Genomic DNA, 19,861 nt, shown 5'->3' on the forward strand with positions numbered 1-19,861 from the left:
CTTCATGAGAGTTGACAGGAGGATCTGGTGGTTAACGGTGTCAAAAGCAGCAGACAAATCTAGTAAGATAAGTACTGTGCATTTGGAAGCCGCTCTTGCCTGTCTCAGTGCCTCCGTAACCGAGAGCAGGGCAGTCTCAGTTGAGTGGCCACTTTTGAAGCCGGATTGGTTGATGTCCAGGAGGTTGTTCTGTTCAAGAAACGTAGAGAGCTGGTTAAACACAACTCGCTCAAGTGTCTTTGTAATGAAAAGCAGAAGGGATACCGGTCTGTAGTTTTCTAAAAGTGCTGGGTTTAGAGAGGGTTTCTTAAGCAGTGGGGTTACCCGAGCCTGCTTAAATGCTGTGAGGAAGGTCCCAGTGTGAAGAGAGGTGTTGACAATGTGAATGAGTGCAGGAGTAACAGAAGAAGAAATGGCCTGAAGGTAGTGGGTGGGGATAGGATCAAGAGGACAGTTAGTGGGATGATTGGAAAGGATGAGTTTGGAAACATCTGCTTTGGAGAGAAGGAGGGGAGCGTATGTGTGATGGTTGTTGAGATGTGCGTGTCGGTTTGTGGTGTGGAGAATTGACTGCTGATGGAGGAGGTTTTGTTTGTGAAAAATGATGCAAAGTCATCAGCTGTAAGAGTTGATGAAGGAGGGGGAGGAGGACAAAGGAGCGAAGAGAATGTTCTGAAAAGTGCAAGAGAGTCAGAGCAGTTGTTGATTTTGTTATATGTAGTTTTAGCAGTGGAGACGTTAGTAGAGAAAGAAGCGAGGAGAGACTGATACAGGGTTAGGTCAGTAGTGTTTTTAGTTTTGCACCACTTCCTCTCTGCCGCTGTTCGCAGAGACATGAAATCATTGTGCGTAACATGATTTACACACAGCGCGTGTGTTCTCCAGGTCATGCTTACCAGGTTGTTCATAAAAGCTGAAATGTGCCCAGAAGTCTTTTAAAGTAGTTGGAGCATTTAAATTACTCTCACTCGCATCTCGCCTCCCTCTGCCTTTGTATGCTACCACAACAAAGCACGTACGTGACAAATGACGTCAGAAAAGAATCAGTACATTATAATCATCGGTCATGTGATGTATATTATGATGTTATGATGACCTACTGTATATGCCTTTCTCCACTGATGTTCTGTGATGTTCAAAGCACTTCTAAGGATACTGAGAGCAGACTGAGATGGAGAACAGGAACACAGCTTGTGTACTTTATTTTACAGTCAAGCAAAAGGCTAATCATATTAATTACTGTTATGTGTCTGACTTTGTAAAGAGCGATACCATTGTGCAGCGTTTACAGTAACTTGAGTAAAAGTTGAAAGCCGGTAGACATCTCGTTCCAGGGCCGGGGCCCTTAGAGATGATCCTTATAGCTACCCTCAGGGCCCCTGTACACTGTCCCACCTCTCAATCTACAGATTTTGAGTTTAAAAAATGTGCAAAAGGTAATATGGTAATATTAGAATGGGCAGGGATTTGCGACTCATCAGTGTTTCTCATTGGTCAGATATGATAATAACATGATTTATTTTAACCTTCACCATGTGTTTAAATTCAGTGCACTTGATTTAGGTGTTGTGGAATGAAAAATATATTAACCATAGATTTTTCCATAACTTTAAAATTCCCTGATATTTGCAGGTGTTCTGTGACTGTATTCTATAGAAACCCCGAAAATATCTGGACATAATGAGACTAAAATGAGTGATTTGATATTAACTTCCCCTCAGCAGACAATATGAGACAGAGGCTACTAGGCTACTAATAATAATAGTCTAATACATAATTTAAACATTATTTAAGAATATTTTTTAATCCATGGTTTAATTTAGTAAATGTGTTTTACAGCACTTTGCCAAAAAATAAAAGGATAAAAGTTTGATTTGATTACCACCGTTTTTGATAATATATTTGTATTAAATCATAAAAACAAAAAACAATGTCTTAAACATTTTAATAAATGAATGATAAAAATAAGTTGTTAATCTAATTAATCATAATTTATTGGATTTAGTTGATTAGACATGTTTTGTTGAAATTGTTGTAAACAAAACAAACAAATGGTTTCAAATTTTTTATAATAAATTTGTTCAATCAAAAAACAAAGTTTTCATGAATTTAATGCCATTTTAATTGGTGATAATAATAACAACCATAACTAATTGTTTAATACTGTGATGCATGTTTTCTGATATGGTTATCAAATTGTGAAAATCTCATTCTATTACAACCCTACACAGGAGACTCCCCTGACACATTTTAAATGAACTACTTTTTACTTTTACTTAAGTAGATTTTTAGACCGGTAATTTTACATGTACTTAAGTAAAATTTCATTGAAGTAATAGTACTTTTACTTGAGGAGAATATTTTGTTACTCGTTCCAACTCTGGTTATGAGGCTGGATTGTTTTTCGTTATTGTCGACCGTCATCTTATGTAGACATCCATGTTTTCAGTCAGTTGCTGAATTTCACCACTAGATATCAGTAAAGTCGACCTGAAATCTGAACTGATTTTATTTAAACAAGTGAAGTGTTTCTGTTACATAATTTACTTTGCCTTCATTTGGAACCAATACTGACACTATATTGTCTTCTGTGGATCTGCTTTATCGGTGAAATTGACGTTACAATTAAAACTTTAAATATTTAGTCATGATTAAAGAAGTTTGCGACACTGACAGTTATTTTCCTGTTTATTAGAGAAAAACTGCTTTGATACAATCTTCTATAAAGCTCTATGTAGAAAACGGATTATTTCAGAGAACAGAAATACACAACATTCAGGGTCCAAGACTTTTCCCCCCATGCTTTAAAACCTAATTATGAAGCCAAACATATAATGTTTCATTTCTGAACATGACAGGGCAATCCCACATTTGTTAGCTTATTCAAGATCATCAGAATTTGCTCTGAAACTCAAATGGAAAGATTTAAGAGATTCATATAGACGCCACATTTGTTTTTACGACATATCTGAAAACATCTGTAATAAAGTATTACTATTGCCTAATAAATATTTATATTTTATTCAACATTGTTGTGGATTAGAAAGAACATTTTACATCCATTTACTTCAATGAGCAAATGATCATTTATCCTCATTACAACAAATATTGACAATGTGCACGTGTTAAATTAACTCGTTCAGTGTTATAATACTAAAACATGTGATTATTATAAAATCATTATGTGAAAATTAGCAAAGTGACACTTCACTGAAATAAATCGTGAATGGCGATCAGTGTTTCTCATTGGTCAGAAATGACAATAACATGATTTATTTTAACCTTCACCATGTGTTTAGATTCAGTGCACTTGATTTAGGTGTTGTGTAATGAATAAACATATATTAACCATCAATATTTCCATACTTTTCCCTCCACTTTTTTCATAATTTTAAAATTCCCTGATATTTGCAGGTTTTCCGTGACTGTATTCTATAGAAACCCTAAAAATATCTGAGACATAATGAGACTAAAATGAGTGATTTGATATTAACTTCACCTCAGCAGACAATATGAGACAGACCTTATAAACACAATCGTTTCACAGATTTTATTTTAAAAATGAACAAACTTTCGAACTTGTTTATTGATCTGTTGTATAACAGCAATATGAGAGTGTGAGTGTTGCTTTAGTGCTGGAAATCAGTCATGTGATCAGCTGTGGCCCAATCACAGATCAATGCTTATGTGATATGAATTAAAGACCGAAAAACTTGATCCAGACCTACAAGTGTAACATTTACTGACCATTGACCGGTAAGATCCTCTGAGAGGAAGAACAACAGAAGAATGGAAAGAGTGTCTGAGAGAAGGTGGTTGTGAATGTGTGTAGATGTGTGTTATTTACAGGATCAGAGAATGACACTGTTCCTCCGTCATAGTCCAGATCAACTCTCACACGATCAAGATCCTGTTTAACAGGAAAACCACCCCAACCCAGTCCGTACTGCACACTCCAGACATCAGTGTTAAAGAAATCAAGTCCCTTCCTCTGGTTTGATGCTGTAGTTACTCCAAGAATCCAGTGTTCACTCTCTTTAACCTCCACATCCCAGCGGTGTGTTCCTGAGTTAAAACCCTCTGAACCCAGAACACAGTTATAAAAGTCAAATCTCTCTGGATTATCAGGAAGTGGTTGTTTATTCACGCTGTTTCTCAGACTGGTCAGATCATCAGACAGGGCGAGTTGTGGATTTGCCGTGTTTGGATCCAGAATCACAGGAGCTGATGAGACACAATCAACAGCTGCTTTTATTCTGATCTTCATATAATGATCAACAGTGAACCAATCACAGATTATTATGAATTATGACACTCGTCCTGATCAAACACATCACACATTTTCCTCTGATCACTGTCAGTGTTTTAGTTACACACTCATTTTTATCATCAGTGTTTAATGGCATCAGAGACAAACATTAAATGTGTGATTCAAACAATCAATCATGTTAATATTTTCAGATGTAATAAATCTCAGTGTAACTGAAGCAGGTTCTTCTGTTAAGCACATCATTATCTGAACAGACCCTCATCATTGTGTTTCTGAAACATGGAAAACCATCACAATGGAAACTCTTTGAGGATCTTAAATATATATTGAAGTTCATTGAGTTCACAATATTATATTTGAGCTTCAGTGTTTCAGTCTGAAGATTCACAAGAATCACATGCTTTTGTGTCATGAGAAACCCATGTGTGATTTCCAGTGTGTGTGTGAGAGCTCAGATCTTCTCCAGACTCACTGTATTGGACGATGTCCTGCATCTTCTTCCAGACTCTGAACGGCAGGTTGCCCAAGTACCGTGGCACATGAATCAAAGCTCCAGAAGCCATCTGTGGATCCGGCTGTGAGATCTGGACTCTGGAAGAACATTCAGGAGTCAGAACTGCAGTGGCTTTGGATCAGAACCAGAGAGACCAGAGACACCAGCAGATCACTCACCTTTCCATTGAGACTGGAAACTCCTGCAGAACAAACACACCATTGATCATCAAGAACTCAATCAATCCATCAATCAATCAATCCATCAATCAATCAATCCATCAATCAATCAATCAATCAATCAATCAATCAATCAATCAATCAATCAATCAATCAATCAATCAATCAATCAATCAATCAATCAATCAATCAATGTGAAATCAGACCTTCAGAAAGCAGGCGTCTTTGGCTTTCATCATCTCCTCCATGTCTTTGATTGTGTGTGAAAGAGCTGAGATGTGTCTGTTCATCTCCTCCAGCTTCTCCTTCATCATCTGCTTCTTCTGCTCCTCTTCCTCCCTCAGTGCAGTGATTGTAGCTTCTTCTTCATCTCTGAGAAACTGATGAAGCTTCTCAAACTGCTGTTTAATCTGACGCTCTGTGTGCTCAGCTTGAGACTGAAATCACATCACATTCACTTCAATCATCTCAAAGAACTGATTCTGGAGCAGCATGAAGAGTGAGTGGGGAATGTGTGTTAGTGAACTACAACTTTAACTTTCTGACGTACTATAACTGTAGTAGTAGATGTTCTGTCTCTTTATTAAACCAGGATTAAGCCTTAGTTAAATTAGGACATTTAAGTAGCTTTTATAAACATGCCTTAGAAAAACCCATGACTGGTGTGCATCTTAAAACAATGCAATGGCACTGACTTCATGTAAGATATGTCAGTCCGTCACGGGAACCAGGGACACAAGTCGGCAGCACAACTTTTGAGCAAAATGAGAAAGAAGCAATTTTTTTTTCAAAATTGGTGATTTTCGCTTTTTTGCAAAATCTGTTAGTTGAGATCCCGAAGAAGCCTCTCAGTGTTTGAGATAGCAGTATTGGTATATTTAAAAGCATACACTTTGAGGTTGAAATTGGCTTGTTTTTCAGAGATTCTGGCATGCCGCAGAGGCGTGTTTCTTTTGTTATTGCCCCTACCCTCCAAGGGAAGCGTGGCTCAGTGTTGCCAAGTCCGCGGTTGGGCTACTTCAACACTGTTGCCGCAGGCTGTTTTTCAAGTCGCCGCGGACATGAAAAACAGACGTTGAAGCAACCCCAATTATGGGATATTTAGCCCCGGGAATGCAAATTTTTGTAGGCAACCATGTAAAAAAAAACCACATATTTTACCCCCCAAATGCAATTTTTACCGGAGAAGCCCCTCTGAAATGCGATTGGGCTTGTATTGGGCTAGTTTTGAGTAGCAATTGTGTGGGTTTTGTTGTGAAAACCTGGCAACCCTGGTGGCTGGCCTAGCACAGATCTCTGCTGGCAGTGCTAAAGCAATAATGAGCAGCTGATACGAAGTGCAAACCTTCCAGATGATAGAAAGTCTGAAGCAGTAAAGAAGCAACAAGATCATCTTTCCCTTGTGCAGAAAGAGAGGGCTGTGTACAACAACTTGACTGAAAATAAACATACATACAGGTCCTTGAAAGTGCTTGTATTTATTTTGTGCAAGAAGTTTTCTGGAAGAAATTCCATATTATTCTCTCGATAATGTGTTATTTCGCCAACACTTCGTGGACTATTTACGTTTGTTACTTGCATTTACGCGTTACATTAAGTGGTCCCACGTGAGGTACTTTGTGTTGCACGTTGCCATGATGTTCACGCGTGCATACGGTACCTCAGCGTTTCACAGACACACCATGAAATATTGCAAAAATAGACTGGTTACACGAGCCTAAGCTCTTTTGTTATCTTCATGTTGTCTACAATGCACAAGTTCAAATAGAGTTTTGACAAAAAAAGTTTTATAAAAAGATAAAACTCACATATTTCAGCCTCTAAATCATTTTTTATAAAAGTCAAAAAAGATAAATTACTGACACTTACAAAGCACATTATCCTTTATTATTAATAGTATGCAGTCCTCACAGGGGGGAGCTTTACAGGGGGTATAGCTTATCTAAATGAGATGTAAATGAGCCCTATTGTCACTCCCAGCAGGTGAGAACAGGTGAGAACTGCACAATCTTTAGAGGCCGTTTTCTCACTTTTAAGCTGTATTCTCTGCCCGAGCCCGAGCCCGAACTTGACCCGAACCCGTGGGTCGGTTCCGAGATTTCCCGGCACTCTCCTCGGACCGGGCCCTTGATCGTTTGTGTTTTTTTTAATCATTACTTTATTAGCCTAATTGGGTGGACAGAAAGCTATGCTATAATCAGAAATAATATATTTTTTTAGCAAAGTAATACTAAGAAACAAATGTGTACAAAGTTGCACAAGTCAGGATTAGTCTAAAAATGCGTGTTAAACTCTCAGCACACGCAGTGATGAAGCGCAGCATTCAGAAACGCTCCGAGACGCCAGTCATGAGCTGCTCGCGTTAACACTGCGCATTGCTTAACTAGTCTATTTCTTTTCTTAACTATAAGTTAAAGAAAAGTAGACATTTCAAGCTTTCTATACACATATTTCTCATGTCTGTGAGGCAGTAGCTGCTGAGTTTCGTTTATTTATGAGACGCACTCCAGCTCATGTGCAGTGCATGTGATCGGCGCGACTTCATCTCACCCTTATAATCTGCTATTACTCTATTTGCTTGTTATTTATTAAATCCAAGCAATTGGCTGACAAAACCTTGATTCAAATTAAGATACAATTTATACAAAACGAAATTCATTTTAAAGAAGGGCTTCATACAAAACGAAACTTAATATTAAACGAAATATAATAACCACCAAAATAATTTCTGACCCACTCGCATCTTTGCACTTTTCATAATCAGATGAAATTTAAAAATAACATTTTAATATTTAAACATAAATATTAAACAAAACACATTGTTTAATGGATACAACAAGTAGGCCTTTAGTACAGATGCATGTCATGTCTGAGCGGGATTTGAGCAGGCATTGTTTTACCAGTGAACGGTTCATGAGCGTGCCTGCATAGAACGGATTATAGAGCTGAGCGTCACATCCGTCCGCTTCGCTCATTACAGGCTTGTTCTCATAACGCCCACGTATAAAAAAAATGGTCGGGTTTAAATCGGGCTCGGGCTCATAATTACAGTTAAAGTGTCGTGCCAGGCCAGGCTTGGACACAACGTGCACGGGCTCGGGTAGGGTCGGGCTTGATTTTTGGAGCACGATCTAAGCTCTACAAGAGCATGCCAAACCAACAGGTGGCGATATAACCCTAACCGTAAAGCCATGTTTGCCATGCTGCCAATCAGAAGCCTGGAAAAAAAGTTATTGCCTGTTCCCGTTCTGAGCCAAAATCTCCGGTTTCACCGTCCACTCGACAACACTGCAACCAGAGTTTCTAAATATCTTCACCCTGGCAGGAGTTTTCAAAAAACTTCAGTTTCAGTGTCTGGATACTGCGATTGTGTGGACGAACAACCAAACCACATAGAAAAATTTGCGGATAGGACCTCAAGCTGTGTTAGAGTAAATGAGATCATTAAGAGATTAATTCAGTGATGATTGACCATTAGTGATGAACACCTGCTGTTTCATGTCACCATTATGGTGATCAGTGTTGCTTTAGTTGGGCAGTTTGACTCTTGACTTTTTAACACTAGTTTTCTCTGGCTGTTGTAATTGTGTGTTTAAGCCACATTTGTTATGCCAAAAAAAGCCAAGAGAAAATGTGACTGGGTTTTGATAATAATCATCATGTAGTGACGCTAACGGGTTGTTCAGTTCATGAATATTAATCACATCTGCAATCGTCCAAATGAAAATGTGGAGGGTGAGCGCTAGCCAATGGGGTTGAGATTAGTCCCACCCACTGCTGAATAACCAGCGGTGAACACGTCAAAAGAGTCAATCCTCACCTTGATGTGTTGAACTGTTTCCTCAAACTTTCCTTTAATGTTTTCTTTGTGTTTGAGTTTCTCTTGTAAGGACTTCAGTGCTGTTTTGAGCTCCTCCTGGGATTTAAAGAGAAAATCTATAAGACACTAGAGGTTTCTGTAATAAATGTATATAATACACACATATTCTGAAGATAAACAAAGGTAATCAGTAATTAATGACAGACTTTTCATTTTTGGGTGAACCATCCCTTTAAGTGTTTATCCTCATATTAAAATCTGTCTTACCTTATATGATGAAGCCACTTCACTGATGAGTCTGAGTTTGTGATTGTCGTGTTTCTGTGAGTTAATACACACTAAACACACCGGCTGTTTGTCCTCCAGACAGAAGAGTTTGAGTTTCTCGCTGTGTAAACTGCAGAGCTCCTCAGATCCTGATGAACGCCTCTCATTTCTCTCCTTCAGGAACAACTCACACAAGTTTTTTAACACAAGATTACATGGAGGTTCATGTCTTGACAATCTCCTGCAGACAGGGCACTCCTGAGCTTCCTTGATTCTCCAGAACTGTTGAAGACACTCTTTACAGAAACTGTGACTACAGGACAGAACAACAGGATCCTTGAAGATTTCACGACACACAGGACAAGAGAAATCATCTTCAGACAGTGAAGCCATTTTCTCTCAATCTGAACTTTAATTTCACTTTATAAATCAAGGTTTCAAAAATGAATAACCAGGAGAATCACAAAGATCTGCTGTCTGTTCAGAAACGTTTCAAATCCTTCTTGAAAGCTTTCCTCTTTGTTCTTCATTGATCGCTGATTCTTTATTGCTTTTGTCAAGAGAAAGTCAGTGTGACTGAAAGGAGAAATAACAAGTCAGTCTCTTCCTGTAAGTGTTGTAATAGGGTGGAGTTTCTGATCACATGGGTGTAGTTTTCTGGCCACAGAAAGTAGGGCAGGTCTTAAAGGGATAGTTCACCCAAAAAATGAACATTCTGTCATCATTTACCCACCCTCGAGTTGTTTCAAACCTGTATGAGTTTCTTTCTTCTGATGAACACAAAGGAAGATATTTGGAAGAATGTTCGTAACCCAGCAGATCTCGACATCCATTCGAGTATCAATACTTAACACATGTTTGAATAAATTTGGCAAGTTTACAGCTAGGGTTGCCACCTTCAGTTTGGCAAAATAAGGGACACCCTTTTTTCACCCTTTTTTTAAATGTCATAAGCTTTATATGACAGGATTAATTATTATGTATGATTAATGTAGCCTAGGTAAATGATAAATTAATAATAACATTAATTAGGCTATTATCTATTAATTAACCTGTCTAAAAATATATAATAATTATATTATAATTATCAGAGCCAAGCTCTGATAATGTATGGAATATTATATTAATATAGTATCCATTAAAAAACAATAGGCCTACCTTTAGAAGCACGGATGTGTCTGTCAGTGTTGCTGCTTTAAGTCAGACAGTCTGAGCAACTGAAATGCTTCTCTGCAAAGTGTGCAGTTCACCTGAGGTTCACCATGAGTTACTGGACAGACCCATTGATACCATTGTTCTATTCAACCCTATATCTGAGATCCTCTTGCGTTCAAATAGTGGACGCTAGCTCAACATTTTCTTTTAAAAAATGCAAGTTTACTGCACATGTTCTCGAGACTCCGCCGCTGGTAACAAAGCTGCTAAAACGCAATCTGCTAAAACGCGAAATCAATTTCACAATAAGTACAGAAGCTCATTTGCGCGTGCAAATGAGCTTCTGTACTTATTGTGAAATTGATTTCTTATGTTTGCTATCAGTATTCTCCACACTGCAAAATCCTTGTGTTTATTGAACTATGTGTGGACCTATGTAAAATAAGGGACAAATCGCGTCCCGTATCAAAACCAATACGGGACGCAATTTGTCCCTTATTTTACATTGGTCCACATATAGTTCAATAAACACAAGGATTTTAGGATTTTAAGTAATTTTGCTTGTAGGGGGAGAGTGGGGCAAAGTGAGACATTTTTTTACATTTGCTCCCCTCTAAGCGAGCTAAAATTATATATCAGTAAAATTGACACATTTCCCATTAATTCAGGATGTATCCTAGCAAAGGAAATTATCAGAATGTATTCAGGACGAAGGTCAGTGAAAATATGATTGTTTTTTAAAAAGTCATCATGTGTCTCACTTTACCCCAGTTTAGGGGTAAACTGAGACATACCAGAGAAATCAAGGGCGTAAAGTGAACCACCTACTTTTTCCACTCTGAAACTACCATAACAACACATGCTGTAATAGTTAGAATCCTGACAGCTAGCTTGACAACCACACTTTTCAGAACTAATGTCGGACTAGTAACAGGATCATGGGGATTGGTCCATTAAGTAATTTTTTTTTCTAAACACTTGAAAGTAACTCTGAAAAAAATCAAATACAACATAATATAATTCAAAATGTTTAAATTAACATTCAAATGACAGATAGAACCAGTTAGATTAGAACACGGTCTGGGGGTCAGAACACAGGACCCTTAGAGCCAGCTCATGTCTGGGGGTCAGAGAAAAGGACAATCAGAACCAGCTTGAACAGCCTGGGACTCAGAACACAGGACCCTTAGAGCCAGCTCGTGTTTGGGGGTCAGAGCAAAGGACAATCAGAACCAGCTAGAACAGCCTGGGACTCAGAACACAGGACCCTTAGAGCCAGCTCGTGTCTGGGGGTTAGAGCAAAGGACAATCAGAACCAGTTTGAACAGCCTGGGACACAGAACACAGGACTCTTAGAGCCAGCTAGTGTCTGGGACTCAGAGCAAAGGACAATCAGAACCAGCTAGAACAGCCTGGGACTCAGAACACAGGACCCTTAGAGCCAGCTAGTGTCTGGGGGTCAGAGCAAAGGACAATCAGAACCAGCTAAAACAGACTGGGACTCAGAACACAGGACCCTTAGAGCCAGCTAGTGTCTGGGGGTCAGAGCAAAGGACAATCAGAACCAGCTAGAACAGCCTGGGACTCAGAACACAGGACCCTTAGAGCCAGCTAGTGTCTGGGGGTCAGAGCAAAGGACAATCAGAACCAGCTAGAACAGCCTGGAACTCAGAACACAGGACCCTTAGAGCCAGCTAGTGTCTGGGGGTCAGAGCAAAGGACAATCAGAACCAGCTAGAACAGCGTGGGACTCAGAACACAGGACACTTAGAGCCAGCTTGTGTCTTGCGGTCAGAGCAAAGGACAATCAGAACCAGCTAGAACAGCCTGGGACTCAGAACACAGGACACTTAGAGCCAGCTTGTGTCTTGCGGTCAGAGCAAAGGACAATCAGAACCAGTTTGAACAGCCTGAGACACAGAACACAGGACCCTTAGAGCCAGCAAGTGTCTTGGGGTCAGAGCAAAAGACAATAAGAACCAGCTAGAACAGCCTGGGACTCAGAACACAGGACCCTTAGAGCCAGCTTGTGTCTTGGGGTCAGAGCAAAGGACAATCAGAACTAGTTTGAACAGCCTGGGACACAGAACACAGGACCCTTAGAGCCAGCTAGTGTCTGTGACTCAGAGCAAAGGACAATCAGAACCAGCTAGAACAGCCTGGAACTCAGAACACAGGACCCTTAGAGCCAGCTAGTGTCTGGGGGTCAGAGCAAAGGACAATCAGAATCAGCTAGAACAGCCTGGGACTCAGAACACAGGACCCTTAGAGCCAGCTAGTGTCTGGGACTCAGAGCAAAGGACAATCAGAACCAGCTAGAAGAGCCTGGGACTCAGAACACAGGACCCTTAGAGCCAGCTAGTTTCTGGGGGTCAGAGCAAAGGACAATCAGAACCAGTTTGAACAGCCTGGGACACAGAACACAGGACCCTTAGAGCCAGCTAGTGTCTGGGACTCAGAGCAAAGGACAATCAGAACCAGCTAGAACAGCCTGGAACTCAGAACACAGGACCCTTAGAGCCAGCTAGTGTCTGGGGGTCAGAGCAAAGGACAATCAGAACCAGCTAGAACAGCCTGGGACTCAGAACACAGGACACTTAGAGCCAGCTTGTGTCTTGCGGTCAGAGCAAAGGACAATCAGAACCAGTTTGAACAGCCTGAGACACAGAACACAGGACCCTTCGAGCCAGCTAGTGTCTTGGGGTCAGAGCAAAAGACAATCAGAACCAGCTAGAACAGCCTGGGACTCAGAACACAGGACCCTTAGAGCCAGCTTGTGTCTTGGGGTCAGAGCAAAGGACAATCAGAACCAGTTTGAACAGCCTGGGACACAGAACACAGGACCCTTAGAGCCAGCTAGTGTCTGGGACTCAGAGCAAAGGACAATCAGAACCAGCTAGAACAGCCTGGAACTCAGAACACAGGACACTTAGAGCCAGCTTGTGTCTTGCGGTCAGAGCAAAGGACAATCAGAACCAGTTTGAACAGCCTGAGACACAGAACACAGGACCCTTAGAGCCAGCAAGTGTCTTGGGGTCAGAGCAAAAGACAATCAGAACCAGCTAGAACAGCCTGGGACTCAGAACACAGGACCCTTAGAGCCAGCTTGTGTCTTGGGGTCAGAGCAAAGGACAATCAGAACTAGTTTGAACAGCCTGGGACACAGAACACAGGACCCTTAGAGCCAGCTAGTGTCTGTGACTCAGAGCAAAGGACAATCAGAACCAGCTAGAACAGCCTGGAACTCAGAACACAGGACCCTTAGAGCCAGCTAGTGTCTGGGGGTCAGAGCAAAGGACAATCAGAATCAGCTAGAACAGCCTGGGACTCAGAACACAGGACCCTTAGAGCCAGCTAGTGTCTGGGACTCAGAGCAAAGGACAATCAGAACCAGCTAGAAGAGCCTGGGACTCAGAACACAGGACCCTTAGAGCCAGCTAGTTTCTGGGGTTCAGAGCAAAGGACAATCAGAACCAGTTTGAACAGCCTGGGACACAGAACACAGGACCCTTAGAGCCAGCTAGTGTCTGGGACTCAGAGCAAAGGACAATCAGAACCAGCTAGAACAGCCTGGAACTCAGAACACAGGACCCTTAGAGCCAGCTAGTGTCTGGGGGTCAGAGCAAAGGACAATCAGAACCAGCTAGAACAGCCTGGGACTCAGAACACAGGACACTTAGAGCCAGCTTGTGTCTTGCGGTCAGAGCAAAGGACAATCAGAACCAGTTTGAACAGCCTGAGACACAGAACACAGGACCCTTAGAGCCAGCTAGTGTCTTGGGGTCAGAGCAAAAGACAATCAGAACCAGCTAGAACAGCCTGGGACTTAGAACACAGGACCCTTAGAGCCAGCTTGTGTCTTGGGGTCAGAGCAAAGGACAATCAGAACCAGTTTGAACAGCCTGGGACACAGAACACAGGACCCTTAGAGCCAGCTAGTGTCTGGGACTCAGAGCAAAGGACAATCAGAACCAGCTAGAACAGCCTGGGACTCAGAACACAGGACCCTTAGAGCCAGCTAGTGTCTGGGGGTCAGAGCAAAGGACAATCAGAACCAGTTTGAACAGCCTGGGACTCAGAACACAGGACCCTTAGAGCCAGCTAGTGTCTGGGGGTCAGAGCAAAGGACAATCAGAACCAGCTAGAACAGCCTGGGACTCAGAACACAGGACCCTTAGAGCCAGCTAGTGTCTGGGGGTCAGAGCAAGGGACAATCAGAACCGGCTAGAACAGCCTGGGACTCAGAATACAGGAATCCTTAGAGCCAGCTAGTGTCTGGGACTCCACCTGGATTAGAACATCTACCTAATGTCATACTACAACTCGGTCTACTCTACATTCCTGAAGGTTACAGGGAAAGATGAGGCATTTTTATTTAATATAGTCAAGGCTATTTCTCATATTTCTATCTGGATTTATATAAACTGAACAAAAACAAATTGCCATAAAAAATGAAATCACAGATTAAATGGTTTCTCCTTTCAGCAGCACAGAGCCTTCAGCAGAGGAATGGGGACTGTCGACATCGCAGATGGTTGCCTCATTCCCTGAATTCTGCTGCCACTGCAGCTGCCCCAACCCCATCCCTAATAGAGAAAAAACTTGAGCTACAGATGGATGTCCTAAAGCAGAAGAAAATAGTACTCAATTTAAAGGAGGAGTACTACAAACTAAAAATAGAGCTACTCCAAAATACAATTAATAACAAATGATTTATTTTGTGTCTTCATAATTTCTTTCTCATTAAAATTTTTCTTATGGTGTGTCTGTTTAGTCACGATATTTATATTGTATTCACTGTAACTTACATGAAATGCAAATTGGTAAACTGGGCTCTGTAGGGATTTCCACTTTGGGACAGATCCCTCCCTTGCGGAGGGTATTCTTTATCATCCTCTTCATCAGCGTGAGTGTCCGTGGGAGGGTCTGCAATTTGTCTAGCTTTACAGATATTATGGAGCACTGCACAGGCTGTTATCACTTCGCAGACCTTTCCTGGTGCCAGTCGCACCTCTCCATGCAAAATGTGAAAGCGTCTCTTTAGTTGACCAATACCTCGCTCAACTACAGCTTGTGTTTTCTTGTGAGCTCTGTGAGTTCATGTAATTTAACTGTGACCCCTGGTCAGGACGGAGGTAAGGTGTGAGGAGCCATGGTTTACACGGATAACCTCTGTCCCCTAACAAATGACTATTTGCTGGAACGCAACGTCCTTCAAACAGATGTCTCAGGCCATTCTCCGCCAGTATCCTGGCATCATGTGTTGCGCCGACCCATTTTGCAACAATGTCTAAAATCGAATAATCTGCACTGAAAACAACTTGCACTTTTATGCTCTTTCTATTTACATAAACGTCCACGTCTACCGACGGCGCAATAATTCGGATGTGGGTTCCATCGATTACTCCGACAACACCAGGGAAGCCTGCTGTATTCATAAATGCAGTTTTTTGAGCCTGCAAGGTGGGAATGTCCAGTGGAAACGAAACAAACTGTGACACAATATGAGGTTCTGAAAGTGCTGTAATTGTTTGTGTGATCACTCTGCTTACAGAAGGTTGTAACAGACCCAAATCATCACTGCTGCATTGTTGCATTTTCCCAGTTGCCAAATATCGTAATGTAGCGATTACTTTCATTTCTGGCGCTATGGCAGTCCTGTGCTGTGTCGGAGATGTTAGCATGTCTAATAAGATCTAATGCATCCCTGCACAATCTAATCTATAACGTCTTATTAACTCACTGTCATCCATTGTCTGCAACACATTTCTTCTCCCTCTTCGCCATTCGCCATTTTCTCTGCTGCTAAAGAAACTCTTAAGCCTCTTAAAAGTCCTCGTCTGTGCTCCTAACAAATTTGAGGCTTTTAAGGGTTAAGATGCTTTCTAAATTACTTTTTTCTTTACTAAGATTTTTTGGTTAATTTTAAGAGTAAACGCCCACATTTCTAAGAATTCTCTTAGAATTGTGTCACTAGGAGCTACTCTTTGCATTAAGATTCTTTATGAATACGGGCCCTGGTGTATTGCCTTGGCATGATGGCTGTTCTACAATGTTTATGACACATCTGTCTTAGCAATTCAGGCTAATCTTCAGCTAGCATCATCACATGGTTTTATATGTTGGTAGTTCATCAACATGTGTGATATAAGTTTTTCTACCTGAATCAATTTGCTTTGGCACAACAGTTGATTAAGTTGACAGCAAGAAAATTTACTTTTACATGCAAAAAATATTTTTGTGAAAAAACCTGCTTGCCACAGCACCATGAGGTCCTCTCCTTCATGGCCAAGGGGAAATTGGAGGGACTTGAAAACATAATGGTCATATGACCACAAATGTGTTCTGTTGACTAGATACAGGGGGTGTCTCACATTACCCCATTCTCCCCTAAATACGGGACGATTCCGTATTTCACGTGACGGGTGGCAACCCTAATGACAGCCACAATTTAAATGTTTATATTTCATATAACTTTATTATTATATTTTAAAAATGAAGCGTAATTTAAGTGTTTGTATACAAATCAGGTAATTTTTTACCTTCAATATTATAGTAGGCTCATGTATAGTCTATTGGCTATAACCGACCTACACTCACCTAAAGGATTATTAGGAACACCTGTTCAATTTCTCGTTAATGCAATTATCTAATCAACCAATCACATGGCAGTTGCTTCAATGCATTTAGGGGTGTGGTCCTGGTCAAGACAATCTCCTGAACTCCAAACTGAATGTCAGAATGGGAAAGAAAGGTGATTTAAGCAATTTTGAGCATGGCATGTTTGTTGGTGCCAGACGGGCCGGTCTGAGTATTTCACAATCTGCTCAGTTACTGGGATTTTCACGCACAACCATTTTTTTGGGGGCTTTACAAAGAATGGTGTGAAAAGGGAAAAACATCCAGTATGCGGCAGTCCTGTGGGCGAAAATGCCTTGTTGATGCTAGAGGTTAGAGGACAATGGGCCGACTGATTCAAGCTGATAGAATAGCAACTTTGACTGAAATAACTACTCATTACAACCGAGGTATGCAGCAAAGCATTTGTGAAGCCACAACACGCACAACCTTGAGGCGGATGGGCTACAGCAGCAGAAGACCCCACCGGGTACCACTCATCTCCACTACAAATAGGAAAAAGAGGATACAATTTGCATGAGCTCACCAAAATTGGACAGTTGAAGACTGGAAAAATGTTGCCTGGTATGATGAGTCTCGATTTCTGTTGAGACATTCAGATGGTAGAGTCAGAATTTGGAGTAAACAGAATAAGAACATGGATCCATCATGCCTTGTTACCACTGTGCAGGCTGGTGGTGGTGGTGTAATGGTGTGGGGGATGTTTTTTGGCACACTTTAGGCCCCTTAGTGCCAATTGGGCATCGTTTAAATGCCACGGCCTACCTGAGCATTGTTTCTGACCATGTCCATCCCTTTATGACCACCATGTCCCCATCCTCTGATGGCTACTTCCAGCAGGATAATGCACCATGTCACAAAGCTTTCAAATTGGTTTCTTGAACATGACCATGAGTTCACTGTACTAAAACGGCCCCCACATTCACCAGATCTCAACCCAATAGAGCATCTTTGGGATGTGGTGGAACGGGAGCTTCGTGCCCTGGATGTGCATCCCACAAATCTCCATCAACTGCAAGATGCTATCCTATCAATATGGGCCAACCTTTCTAAAGAATGCTTTCAGCACCTTGTTGAATTAATGCCACGTAGAATTAAGGCAGTTCTGAAGGCGAAAGGGGGTCAAACACAGTTTTAGTATGGTGTTCCTAATAATCCTTTAGGTGAGTGTATATAACCCATAATTTACAGCATTAGTTGAAATTTGCTTTCCTTGAGAAAATGTTCCATGTATTGTACCTGATATTTATCTAAAATAATCGATATTGAATCTAATCTAGTTGTGAAATTTGTGTCAATACCCAGCCTATGCTTTTATCTACCATTGTGCAGCGTTTACTACAGTAACTTGAATAAAAGTTGAAAGCCAGTAGAAATCTCATTCCAGGGCCGGGGCCCTAAGAGAGGATCCCTGTACACTGCCCCCCTTCTCAATCTACATATTTTGAGCTAAAGAAATTGTGCAAATGTTAATATTCACATGTAACTGATATTATTACATTTAGTTGACTACATCTTTGCTTAACTATTTCTTAACGATTATTGTGCCATTTATTGAGTTATGAGACTGGATTGTTTGTAGTTATTGGCGACTGTCATCATGTAATGTAGACATCCATGTTTTCAGTCAGTTGCTGAATTTCACCACTAGATATCAGTAAAGTCGACCTGAAATCTGAACTGATTTTATTTAAACAAGTGAAGTATTTCTGTTACATCATTTACTTTGCCTTCATTTGGAACCAATACTGACACTATATTGTCTTCTGTGGATCTGCTTTATTGGTGAAATTGACGTTTCAATTAAAACTTTAAATATTTAGTCATGATTAAAGAAGTTTGCGACACTGACAGTTATTTTCCCGTTTATTAGAGTAAAACTGCTTTGATACAATCTTCTATAAAGCTCTATGTAGAAAACTATTTCAGAGAACAAAAATACACAAAAAGTTTTCCCCCCATGCTTTAAAACCCGTTTATCAAGCCAAAAACATAATCTTTCATTTCTGAAAATGACAGTGAAATCCCACATTTGTTAGTTTATACAAGATCATTTTTTTTTTAATCAATAAAGTTTCTAACTTGTTTATTGATCTGTTGTATAACAGCAATATATGCAAGCATATATGAGAGTGTGAGCTTTCCTGTAGCTCAAACAGTAGACAGTAGCAACACCAAGGTCATGGGTTCGATTCCCAGGGAAAGCAAGAACTGTCAAAAATGTAAAAAAAATGTGTACCTTGAATGCAATGTAAGTCACTTTGGATAAAAGCTTCTGCCAAATGCATAAATGTAAATGTAAATGTGAGTGTTGCTGTAGTGCTGGAAATCAGTCATGTGATCAGCTGTGGCCCAATCACAGATCAACGCTCATGTGATATGAATTAAAGACTGAAAACATGATCCAGACCTACAGGTGTAACATTTACTGACTATTGACCGGTAAGATCCTCAGAGAGGAAAACCAACAGAAGAATGGAAAGAGTGTGTCAGTGAAGGTGGTTGTGAATGTGTGTAGATGTGTGTTAGTTACAGGATCAGAGAATGACACTGTTCCTCCGTCATAGTCCAGATCAACTCTCACACGATCAAGATCCTCTTCAACAGGAAAACCAGACCCAAGCAGTTCGTACTGCACACACCAGACATCAGCGTTAAAGAAATCACTTCCCTTCCTCTGGTTTGAAGCTGTAGTTACACCAAGACTCCAGTATTCACTCTCTTTAACCTCCACATCCCAGCGGTGTGTTCCTGAGTTAAAACCCTCAGAACCCAGAACACATGGATAACAGTCAAATCTCTCAGGATTATCAGGAAGTGGTTGTTTATTCCCGATGTTTCTCACACTGGTCAGATCATCAGACAGGACGAGGAGTGGATGAGCCGTGTTTGGATCCATAATCACAGGAGCTGATGAGACACAATCAACAGCTGCTTTTATTCTGATCTTCATATAATGATCAAGAGTGAACCAATCACAGATTATTATGAATTATGACACTCGTCCTGATCAAACACATCAGACATTTTCCTCTGAT

General features: G+C 40.8%; 1 pseudogene across 1 annotated transcript in view; it reads right to left on the minus strand.

The window, feature by feature from the left end:
• Positions 1-2,683: 2,683 nt before the first annotated feature.
• LOC307135843 overlaps positions 2,684-19,861 on the minus strand; it is a 43,658-nt pseudogene continuing 26,480 nt past the window's right edge. The window contains exons 11-24 of the transcript XR_013818697.1: positions 19,257-19,733; positions 14,993-15,125; positions 14,018-14,086; positions 13,861-13,920; positions 13,603-13,671; positions 13,271-13,339; positions 13,114-13,173; positions 12,946-13,007; positions 9,030-9,427; positions 8,763-8,858; positions 5,149-5,379; positions 4,943-4,965; positions 4,743-4,861; positions 2,684-4,224 (exon numbers count right to left, since the gene is read on the minus strand). The product of XR_013818697.1 is annotated as an uncharacterized misc_RNA (transcript). The remainder of the gene's footprint in view (positions 4,225-4,742; positions 4,862-4,942; positions 4,966-5,148; positions 5,380-8,762; positions 8,859-9,029; positions 9,428-12,945; positions 13,008-13,113; positions 13,174-13,270; positions 13,340-13,602; positions 13,672-13,860; positions 13,921-14,017; positions 14,087-14,992; positions 15,126-19,256; positions 19,734-19,861) is intronic.

Source organism: Gobio gobio (genome assembly GCF_949357685.1).
Source record: "Gobio gobio genome assembly, chromosome: 1".
NCBI lineage: Eukaryota > Metazoa > Chordata > Actinopteri > Cypriniformes > Gobionidae > Gobio > Gobio gobio.